At 53.2% G+C, this 10,031-nt stretch overlaps 1 protein-coding gene across 4 annotated transcripts in view; it reads right to left on the minus strand.

Moving 5' to 3' along the window:
• The window catches only part of LOC143211764 (serine/threonine-protein phosphatase 4 regulatory subunit 1), a 273,852-nt gene that overhangs the window by 56,975 nt on the left and 206,846 nt on the right, over window positions 1–10,031 (minus strand). The window lies entirely within an intron of this gene.

A 10,031-nucleotide genomic window follows, 5' to 3' on the forward strand; every position in this document is an offset into this window, starting at 1 on the left:
AGAGAAACCAGCCAAGGGAAAAATCTATCGCGGCTAACAAGAAGACGGATAACGAACGTAGAATTCTGGTCACCTTGCCGGGGCAAGGTAGCGCGCATACCAGGCAGCCCTTTCCTTATAGAGCAAAACGCGTACACGCGCATACCGTATCGCAAGGCCACGGGCCAAATGCACACGGAGCTGAAGGGGTGAACGTTCGCGCCGGGGGTGGAGCGGCGAAAGAAGCGCGGGGGAACGGGGATGGCGGTGGGGAAGAGATAGAGAAAGAGAGTAGGTACGATGGCGACGATGGGAACGGGCAACGGCGCTGGCCGTCAGGATAAAGGATACAGGAGTAGTAAACTCGTCTCTGTCGGAGAACGAGAAAGCGGTAGAGGAAGAGAAGAAGCGGCAGCGTGCATCGAAGGAAGGGTGGAAGAGGAACGGCGGGACGGGGAAGCGGCGCGCGGCCGAAGTAAACAAGTGGAAGCAGTGGAACGGGACGGGCACCGGTCAGTGCGGTGCATTTGGTGCATTCCTGCAGTCTGCGCTGCTGCGGCACGAGGGAGTGGAACGAGGAGAGCCAGCAAGCTGGATCAGGTTGAAACGAGACCGAGAGACACGGAGAGGAAGGCGAAGAAGATAGAGCGAAACGCGGAGGACCGCGATAGAGCGAAGGAGAAAGAGCGAAGCACTGCAACGCGGCACGCCACTTTGGTCCGTCGGACACAAACCGCATTCCCGGCCGTGACCTTCGCTAGGACATCGCCACTGCCCCCACCCCCACCCGACATGACTCTCTACCCCTTCCACCCCTCCACCCCACCCCGGTCAACGTTTCTGATCCTCCGCCGCCTCTCCCGCGAACGGCAATCCTCTTTCTTTCTTTCCTTCCTGCTCCCTGCCCCTCCGGCCGACATTTCCTCCCTCTCTCACTCTGTTGCCTCCCTTTCGTGCTCGCGCCGTCTCGTTTCCTCTCGACCGGTCCCGATCGAAGAACACGCCGCGGGGGGAACGCGAGTATCCGCCACGCAGCATCCACGGACAAACGTCTCTTTCTTTGTCGCTTCTTTCCCACCCTGCAGAGGCGCGCGTCTTCGCCGGCGATACTCGTCGTCGCAGCCGCGCGCCAACTCTCCATTTGGTCACGAGTTTCCCTTCGCCGTGCTGGCCTAGCTGGCCTTCCGTGGCCAACAGCCACGAGGTGCGAGACTCCCCCTCCCCACCCCTTCCCTCCCCTCCATCGCCGTTCTTAACCGTGAGACCGCCAACCCCCTATTCTCCATTCGTCCCCGAAGGTATTCGCCTCGCCTCGCCTCGGAGGAACTAAATCCGTTGGTGACGAATCGCGCGAATCATGTGATTCACGAACTAAATATAGGTCGTGGAAGGACGGGAGTCCGTGCCACGGGTTCGGGAGCCCTCTATCCGCCTGGGGAAGCCCGGACTCGTAAATTTCAGCATTTTCACGTCAAACGAGCGACCGCCACGCGGCTTGGATTCCAGAACGAGACTAAAGTTCTCATGACTCGAGATGGTGGAGTCTCGCAACGATCATGAAGTACTAAACGCCAAGGATCGTCGAGCGTAACCGCGTATCCTTTACCCGAGAAGAGATTATACGCAATTTCTTGCGAGGCTTCGCGCACGATATACTGACTACTATGGAGAATAAAAGGGGGGAGAAGGTTGCGCGCCGAAATATTGCGACGCAGAGGAGAGCTACGAGGTCCGTCGTCTGTGATTTCGCACGACGATGAAGAGAGGAGAGAAAGGCAGAACACGTCGGCATCCGCAAATCGGCGTGTCGCGGATTTTCGGGGAAGCCACGCGAAGGAATGAAGCCGCTTTAGCCGGAGCCGTTTTAATTTCCTGCCGCGGCGAGGAGGGCAAAGACTCCGGAGGCTCTGGGACACCAAAGGCTCTAACCGTGTAGTACGGGGGGGGGGCGCGAGAGGAAGAGGAACGCGGGGCAGAAGGCGGGGGACCAACCAGGGCACGGCCCTGAAGAATTTCAGAGACCTCTCCGCGCGCGGTCTTTCTCTAATTTACGAGCGGTCGCCCTGAATTCGAGCAAATATTTGTCCAGCGCGCGTCCAACTAACGGGTGTATATGAGAGAAAAAAGGGTGTGGGCGGAGGGGAGACAGGGGTGGAGGGACGGAGCCGAGAGAGAAAACGAGCCAGCGGGACTGAGAACGCTCGAGGATGATCATTCATAGTTTCTCGAAAAGCGTTCCGCGCCTCCTGTTCCCTTCACTCTGCCCGTCACCGAATATTTTCCTCGACGAGTTATATACCTGTCATCCTCGTTCCTCTCTCTCTCCCTCTCACGCACACACACCCCTCTCTTCTCGCGCGTTCCATCTATCGGCCTTGCATTCGAGCTCCAAAAGAGACTCTCTTTGAAGCAGACCGCCCCGTAGTCTAGCCGGAAGCACCTACTGGAAAGTATTCATCCGAGAGAGAAGAAGAAGGCGAGAGAAGACGAGTACCTGGAAGTCGTGTTAACACGCGCTGCTGGACGCTACAAGCCGCTCCAATTAGCATCTTCTTTTTCTCCTTCGACTTCGTTCGCCTTCGCCTTCGTCTCGCGCCTCTCCGGCTTCCTTTTCAGCCAACTCACACACCGCGGACACAAGCACCTGTTGAACGGACACTCTCGGAAGACGCTGCGCGGATAGCTGCCAGGTGTTCCAATACGGATTCTAATCGGTCCCCCTTCGTTACCGGCCGAGCAACGCTAAACGACCGTTTTGGTCGAGGCTAGGCACTTCTTCTTCCTCTTCCTAGTCCGCGCGGCCCGGTAGACACGTTTCGGTTCTTCATCGAAGTACACTCTAACGTAATCCCGCGCGAACTGATACCTCTTGCAAAACGCTATTTCCCGGTATCGATTAGCGTACTGACTCACTTCGTTATTGCGTTTCCTTCGACAAAGGACTGTTCGTAATTGAAATTCTGATTTCTTCAGCTTGCGAGGGCATCTTTATTCAATGTTTCCTGCCGAGATCGTGAAAATAAAGTGCGCGGTGGAAGTTTCCAACAATATTAATCGTACAAACCTGTTCAATGCGATGATAGGACGCGCGTTTTCCAGAACGGCATTGCGGCGCGCTCGCACACGGGCAAGTTCACCGGAGTCGAACGCACGCTTCAGTGGTTCATAACGAAAGAACGCGCGCTGCGCGGCGCATTTGCGTATTTTCCCGTTTTGCACCTTTCGCAACTTGACGGAACAGCCTCGAGGGAGCTCGACCAACGACATGCACTCAGGAAAAACTTCCAGCCAGCGAGAACCTCCGGGGAGGCTCTAAAATTCCATTACCGGGACTACCATAAAATTCTGGCCCATTACAGTGCTGTTTCGAGCGGTTAATTTCGGCAATAAGGAGCTCCGGAACGAGAGTAATCAGGAACGACGCGTCGAAACGTTCTCTAGCCGCGGCGACAGTGAAATGTGGGAACGGTTCGAGAGCCCGCTCTCGCTTGTTCATCGCGCGATGGAATTGGACCGTCGCGCCGGTGTAACATGGCTCGGCGGTCTCTACGTTTTAATAAGCCAATAAAAACGAAAAATCGCACCCTCCCGAGCTATTTTAGCAATTAACGGGCTTTGTGCGGGGGCACGGCGCAACCCCTCTATTACTAGCCTCGAAAGTTCCTACTCGGACCAAGTAGGAAAAAAAAAAAGAAACGCTCGGGATCGTGAGCAACGCGAGGCAGCCGGGGCAACCCTCTCCGGCCGATCCGCTCCCGCTGTGCGAAATACGTCGGCATCCAAATAATTCAGGATGCGCTCGTGTGAGATATGAATGAGAGGAGTGGGCACGGCGTGGCGTTGTTTACTGTCTGGCAGGAACGGAGTGGAAGAAGCATCCGCGTGCACCGACGAAAAACGAGAGACGATAATGCGCGCGAGAAGGAGAGCCAGAGAAGCGCCGTAGCCGCTCTGCTGCGGAAGAGCGACGGACAGAAGAGGGACCACAGCGGCGAGGAGAAGGATTTAACGGAGAGCAAAGCGCGAGAGAGACAGACAGAGAGAGAGAGAGAGAGAGAGAAAGAGTGAGAAAAGGGGCGAACGGGAGGGGAACCTGGATACGAGCACGGGGACCGGGCCCAGGATTCGAAGAAAGAAGAAACGGGGAGTCAACGACCCAACGAGAGAAGAGCCGTCTCCGCGCGTTAAGGCGCGCTCGAAACCTCCGCCCCGCCGTCTCGGACCCGCACAAAGTCCGCTATTACCGATTGATACGCGATCAAGGCCGCCTCCGAGCGGAATTCCTCGCGCCTCGCAGGTGGTAAAGAAGTCCGATCGACGCGACGGATATACCGAAGAAAATCACCTACCCCGGCGTAATTCGTTTCGCCGTCCGACAGCAGTGAAAACTACTGTTCGACACACGCCGGACATGTGTTACCGACGTAACAACTCTTCCATCACGGAGCCATCGGTTCCTCTCCGCCTTTCTCTTCGTAGCACTCTTCGCAGCGTTCGTTAATCGAGTGGAAATCAACGCGGTCGAACTACGATAAATCACCGTAGATCCGCTCCGCGGTGGTCACCTAGCAAGGCTGCAACCATTGCGTCATTGTTGCTGCGAGAAAGGAAAACGGTCGGACGAGTTTCTCGTAACCGCGTGTTAGCGTTTAACCCTCTCGCTCCGAAGGCGACCCAGTAGCGTTCCGCGATCGCCGTGCCCTACAGCTGATTTCACATTTTCCATGCTTCGAACTTTTGCATCAACACTCTGGCCAAGATTATTAATTCATGATGTCTATTTGCGGCTTTTTCTAAACATAATTTTGGAGGTACTTCTTGCAGACACGTTAGTCTTCCCGCGATTCCTAATGTAGCAGCATTTCATTTGATTAATCGTCAGAAATTATGTTGATACTCTCGGTTAAAATAGATCCAGGCACCGCCATTAGAGGATTGAAAGCTCATTCATCATAATCGAGAAAAATAGTGGCATTTCTTATATTAGCTATTTCACCGGACGACACCGCTAAACAGACGGAGTAGCTTGCTTGAAGAGCTGAGTGTCGTTATTAGTTTTCTTAAAATCGTAAAGGAAAACATGAAAGAGACCCATCTTTTTGAATCGTTATGTTAATTCTGACAATATCTAACAAACTTCTATCAATGATTCACCACAGGTAACATCTTCCATCTGGTTATAGGTTGCTATCCGTTAAACCTCGATAATATACAATCTCTGTTGAAAAGAACAAAGCCTGAGAAAGAGGTTACATACAGCGTTTTAGACAGAGTATACGATTTGAAGAAACTGCGAATCGCCATAAACAAGTTCCCGAGTCGGTAAGGTACGGTAGCGAGACCCTGCGCGAACTTCAAGTCTTAAAAATGCAAGTAACGAACGTGTGGTTTTACAGTTGGATGGCGTCATAAACGGTTTAGTGTGTAGGTCACATATCCCCGGTTGTACGTGAATTTCGTGGAACTAAAATCTGGCGGAGGATTGGTGCGCGTAGAAGTTTTCATCGGACGCGAAACATGCGCGCCTCTTCCCTGGACTCGCATGAATGATTGTCGTCGTCGTGGCGTGGTCGTCAATCTCCTGACGTCACGGGGGCGGCGGCGCGGCGGTCGTGTTACGACCGTGCGACCGTTATATGACCGATTGGCACACGACTGCCGCGCCGCTCGCCGACAGTCAGCACCTGTGTGCGCGACTCTTCTGCTTTCCCATGCCGCCGGCCGGATTATTCGTTAGACGACTCGTCCACTGTCCGCGCGTCGCGTCGTTCCCTCGCCTCTCGCCGCGCTATAGACATCGGGACACCTCACGAAATTGACGCCGGAAGCGGCACACGGGACAATTATGTCTCGGCTGTTTGCGCTCGTGTACCAGTTACGAGCCGTTGCTCTTAGATCGTAATCGTAAACGCTGGTAACCAGCGCGAGAGAGGAGACGCGATGATGACGTAAGATGCGCGTCAGGACCCGCGAAAAAAATTCCAAATCGGCGCGCTTAAAGGCACGCAAGTTTCGGCGACTGGGATTGATATGGAGATTAAAGGGAGATGTGGGGTGGGAGGTCCTGAAGCGAGAGAAGATCGAGCCAAGCCGAGCGGGGCCGAGCCGAACGGTGCGGCGCAGAGCGAGCGAGGCGGAATCAAGCGAGGGACCAAGACATCGTCCGAGGGATAGAAAGAGAATGAACGTGGGGCGAGAGAGGGATAAGGGGGGCAAGAGAGTCAGTAGCTCTGCGTTCTCATGCATTCCGCTCTGTCATGGCGGCCAGCGACTCAGACACGCTTCGGCTGTCCTCGTTCTGCATGTGCTCCAGGGGCAACGTGCACTTCGCTTCGTCCTCGTTGCACCCGGGGCTAGAGGAAAGGAGTAAGATACGCGCGGGCACGGAGGGAGCAAGGGGTGACGAGGGGTGCACAGGGCCTGGAGAGGTGGCAAAAGACGACAGGAATGGGGGTGGGGTGCGGAAAGACGGAGGGGAGCGCCCACTGCGCTAAATGCTCCTCGGCGAAGAGGCGCGCGAGAGCACTCTCTCTTTCTCTCCTTCGGGCCCCCTTTTCCTTCGGGGCCCTTCTACGTCGCGACGTAAACAAGGCACGGGGCCACGCTATCCGGCAGGTCCGCGGGATCACCTAACACGGCCCCGAATGTTCACGAAGTTCGCCTGCTGCCTTCTGCGACGGTGATTCATTCTATTCTCCCCGGCAATTTCGGTGCCCGGTCGTCATCCTCTACTTTCGAATAATTGCTTCGCGAGTCTGAGATTATTAAGCACGCTCTCGGCCCATGCTTGAATGGAATGTCGAGTACGTTGCTGCGTGCGTGTTGTCCGTTCGGTACGGTTGGGAAGCGTGCACCGAGGATGGGCGGTGGTTGACCGTTTCAATCTCCTGCGCCATTTGTACAATTATTTCTTGCCAGAATGAGGAAGAGGTAAATCGCGGCCCTGTAGAGCTCATTAGGAAAAGTTGGACACAAAAACTACCAAACTCCATCAAATCCGTTTTAATAGAGGATGCGATAGAGGAGTTTAGTTGAGCGAAAGTATTTCTCAGTGAACCATGTACTCCGAAACTGTATATTCTCGCGTTCGGTATCTACTGGAAAGTATTCATGAAAATATTGAAACGTATTAGAATACGTTTGCTACACGTGTCATTTCGAACACGTGCCACACAAATTTCCTAGCTATATCTACCCCACTGTTAAATCGTAGCCGCGATCAATGCGTTGATGCAACAATATAAAACGAAATTACCGTTTCCACTAAGCTATATTCCCCACGTTCGCGTAAATATCGGGCACTCGATCCGGAGTGCAACGAGCGAGAACCTACCGTAGACGCAATAGAGCGTCTGGTCTGGTACGCGGGGGCACGTTCCTCCTTCATCTCGAAATTCGCATCACAACGGCAGGAACGTCGGAGATGGTAGCTCGGGTGGGAAGCGCGAAATAATTTAGCGATCAAACGCAGCCGCGGGAGTACGAGGAGCGATCCGAACGATTCCCGGACGGGCAGCAGCCGTAAACACGACGCGGCGCGACGCTTTTATTGCCGGCACGCTAACCACGATCGCGTATTTAATCAGCTCGGCCGAAAATACCCGAGACGCGGCCGTTTTTGAGCCGGCCACTCGTTCTCGGAATGAGCGAGAGGAGGAAATCGGTTGGCCGTAAATCGCGAGCGTCGTTCCCGCCGCTACAGCTGTTAGCGGCGTGACTTTCTATCGGCGCGGAAAATCCTAGAAAACGAGACGACGGGCACGCACGGTTTCGAGCGGAGCCGAGCGGAGAAAGAGAGAGAAAGAGAGGAAACGGTTGCGACCGCGAGAAGAAATCGAAGCGAATGGAGCGGGCAGGGAAGCCGAGTGGATGTTCTCGTCGGGTAACGTGGGTACTATCGTATATCTTCCCACAGGAGGGCGGGAACGTCGTCGTCTCGTAAGGGGAGGCGGCAGAAGGTCGAGAAGGGTCCCACTAACGCGCGACCGCCGACAATAATGCGGAGAAAGGGCACATGAATGCCTCGTGTTATTCGCCGCGTGTTTGCACATGCGCGGGAGCGATGAACTTGAGAAGAAGGCTCTCAGAGCCTTGTCTTTGCCTCTGTGCCTCACTCGGCCCCCTCGCAGGACACTCTCGATCATCCTCGTTTTTTACAACTTCCTAACAACATAATCAGTCCCTCGAAAACTCTGAACGCGTCTCCACGAATGCTCAACCTTACCCTCCCTTACCGATCAAGTCAGTTCGATATATTTTATCGATCGTTCATTCCGGTCCTTGCTCTGAAGAAACGAACACGAACTTGAGAAATATTATACAATTTGTCTATGCTGTAGACAACAGCGGTTTCCCCTAATAACAGCACGGTTAACGAAGGAATCCTCTCTGGACGTCTTATTCAAAATTCCCGCCACGAATTCTTTAGCCCCGCTGTGATCGCGCCGCTCGAGAAGGCACGGTACGATCGGCCCCGAAGACGACATTCCACTGGTACCTGTCCTCGATCGAGCCACCTACAGTCCTGCATTTGCCGCGATCGAGCTCAACTATTAGGCCTACCGGAAAATTCTGTCGGTTTTCTAACGTACAGGAATTTGCAGTCGCGACACGTTCGGAATGGGACTCGCAGCTCGACTAGGCCTCGAGATAAGCGAGAAACCATAAATAAAACGGTAAGAATCGGCGTCGATTGATGTCCGAGTCTTGACGTCTCTAGCTCCTGAACCCTGCGCTCGACGCACCACGCTTTTTGTATATTCACGCTCCACTGATTTTACGACGGTCTTGGATTTCGGAGTGCACCGGGGCACGATGCCATCATCTGAATGGGTTCAAACCTATTTAGAAGATGATCGATCGTTCGAATGAAATAGTACTTCAAATTAGAAACAATATTGTATTTTGAATAAAACATTTCAGGTATTTTACGTTCTGAGAATTCAGCAAAGATGAAGAAAAGTATTTAAAGAATATTTACACAGCTTCAGAATAAAATACACACTCCATACTTGCTATTTAAAATGGTATTTGAAACGCCCCTATGTCGGACACCTGATACGAAAATGATACCGCAACATTTAATTCCATAAACGAACAATTTTATAAAGTGGACAATAGGAGAACGTGAAGAATAGCAGACACCAAGAAAATTATGTACGATAATGAACTAGTCAGCATCTTGTACAGCAGAGCTGGTGTTGTCTTATAAAACGCGACACGATCGGTCAACAAAGGGCACGCTTACAATTGTAAAATGAAAAAATTGAAATTCACGATTCGAACGATTTACCATTGATCTCCAGGAACAAAGGGAGCGGATATTCATCGGCAGTTCTCGGTATGATTGGCGATCGCAGAGATTGGTGACGCGCATGTAAAAATGGAAAGGAGTATCGGCATTCAGGAATGCGATGAACACGATGCGGTTGCACGGGGGACTCGCCATTGAAAGTAACCGTCCGAGTCTCGCGATTATTCATATGTTACGCAAGAAGTTATATTTGCCGTGGCATGAAACGACGGTTTCCCGTTTCGTTCGATCGCGATCGCGTGTCCTGGTTCTCTCGGTGTCGGCCGCTCCCGGATGAGAGCCACTGGCGGTGCTGGCTGCGCGGGCGTACGTTGGCACAGGAAATATGAATGTAACGCCGAAAATTCATTCATAATAAAGAGCTCCGGCGCGCGAACGGAGGCGTGCGATTTGAATTTCGGAACGGTGGCTCGTTAACGGCGTAGAGGGGAAAGGTTAACGAGATCTGTCGATAAATAACACGCTCGTTTTCCTAAATCGTGGGAATAATAGACTAGCCGAGAGCAGCGAGCGAGCTCGAGCTCGTGTGTGCGCGCGCGCGCGCGAGCGAGCGACCAATCGAGTAGGCTGTTAGAGCGTGTGGGCTCTTGTCGGAGAATTTCTCTGGGTTCGATCCTTTTCGCGAGGACAAGAAAGATACGAGCGAACAAACTGTCCGTGATCCATTGTTTACGACGTCGTTTACATCGATTCGCGAAATTCGTATAAAAATTCATGTATGCGGTGTGTGTGTACGTAC

The sequence above is a fragment of the Lasioglossum baleicum genome, chromosome 9 (assembly GCF_051020765.1).
Source record: "Lasioglossum baleicum chromosome 9, iyLasBale1, whole genome shotgun sequence".
Lineage (NCBI taxonomy): Eukaryota > Metazoa > Arthropoda > Insecta > Hymenoptera > Halictidae > Lasioglossum > Lasioglossum baleicum.